This window comes from Chrysochloris asiatica, unplaced genomic scaffold (genome assembly GCF_000296735.1).
Source record: "Chrysochloris asiatica unplaced genomic scaffold, ChrAsi1.0 scaffold00042, whole genome shotgun sequence".
Classification (NCBI taxonomy): domain Eukaryota; kingdom Metazoa; phylum Chordata; class Mammalia; order Afrosoricida; family Chrysochloridae; genus Chrysochloris; species Chrysochloris asiatica.
The window spans coordinates 15,705,396-15,707,412 of NW_006408560.1; positions in this window are offsets into that span (position 1 = coordinate 15,705,396).

The window sequence follows — 2,017 nt, forward strand, 5'->3', positions numbered from 1 at the left end:
GAGAGGGGCTGTGTGCTGAGAACCAGGGGGCAGGCTTGCGGGGTGTACCATTTGGTTGGCTGATGATGCATGGAGGGGATTGTAACCATGGCAATGAAACCCTATACTATAGGATGAATGTAAAGCTAATGTTCTTCCATGTAAACTATCACATAATTCACAATTAAAAACTTAAAAAAAAAGGAGCCCTGGTGGTATATTGAGTTACACATTGAGCAGTTAGCAGTTAGAGTCCACCAGTCACTCCACCAGCGAAAGATGAAACTTTCTGCTCTTGTAAAGATTTACAGCTTTGGAAACTCTATACAGGGTCACTATGAATCAGAACTGACTGTCCAGCACACAACCATCACCATCACCAATGTTTCAAGCTACTTCCATATTGTAGTAAGTATCAAGACTTCAATTCTCCTATTGACTAAAATTCCATTGTACATATGTACCACATTTTGCTTATCCATTCATCTGTTGATGGGTATTTAGATTATTTCCATCTTTTGGCTGCTGTGAATAGTGCTGTCATGAACATTGGTGTACAAATCTCTGAGTCTCTGCTTTCAAGTCTTTTGGGTATCTATCTATCTATATCTAGAAAAAGAATTGTTAGGTAATATGATAGAGGACGTGGAACTAGGACTATCATTGCTAACATCCGATGGATCTTGCCTGAAAATAGCAAATGCCAGAAAGATGTTTACTTGTACTTTATTGACTTTGCAAAGGCTTTTAACTATGTGGATCAGGACTAGTTATGGATAACAATGCCAAGAATTCCAGGTATTCCAGAACACTTGATTGTGCTCATGTGGAATCTGTACACAGATCAAGAGGCAGTCATTTGAACAGAACAAGGTGTGCACCATGGATGTATTCTTTCACCATACTTATTCAATCTGTATGCTTAGCAAACAGTCTAAGCAGCCGGATTATATGAAGAAGTGCATGGCATCAGGATTAAAGGAAGACTTATTAACAGCTTGCAATACAACCTTGCTTGCTGAAAATGAAGAGGACATAAAATACTTAGTAATAAATATCAAAGACTGCAACCTTCAATATGGATTGTACCCCTATGTAAAGAAACAAAAGTCCTCACAACTGGACTAATAAATAACATCAAGATAAATGGAGAAAAGATTGAATTTGTCAAAGACTTCATTTTGCTCGAATCAACCATCAACACTCATGGAAGCGGCACTCACGAAATCAAATAACATATTGCATTAGGCAAATCTGCTGCACAACACCTCTTTCAAGTGTTAAAGAGCAAAGACACAAGTCTGAGGACTACGGTGCATCTGACCCAAGCCTTATATACATAGGAAAGTTCAACAATGAATAAGAAATACTATAAAAGAACTAATACATTTGAGTACAGCCAGAATGCGTCTCACAAGCAGGATGGTGAGACTTATTCTCTCATACTTAGGACATATTATCAGGAGGGACCAGTCCCTCGAGAAGGACATTATGCTTGATAAAGTGGAGAGTCAGCGAAAAAGAGGATGGTCCCCAACAAGATGGATTGACACCCTAGCAGCAGCAGTGGGCTCAAGTGTAACAATTGTGAGGATGGTGCAGTGTTTCATTCTGTTGTACATAGTAGGGTCTCTATGAGTTGGAACTAACTCAACAGCACTGAAAAACAACAACATGGTAGTTATATTTTTAGTGTTTTTGAGGAACTGCTACACTGTTTGTCCCAATGGCTGTACCATTTTTCATTCCCACTTGCACTGGATAAGGGTTCCAAGTTCCTCACATTCTTATCATCATCTGTTAATTTTTTAATTCATTTTTTTTTCCTTAACCATCCTAGAAAAATGAACTAAGTATATATCTATCACACAACATTTGCCAACTGAGCCTTTTTTTTTTTTGATGAATTGGCAAAAATGTGGTTTTGATGTGCATCTCCCTAGTGGCAAATGGCATAACCACAGAGGACTAGAGTGGAGAGTGAAGCATCCAGCTGATAAGAAGAGAGGGCATATGCATAAGAACACCCACACTTGCA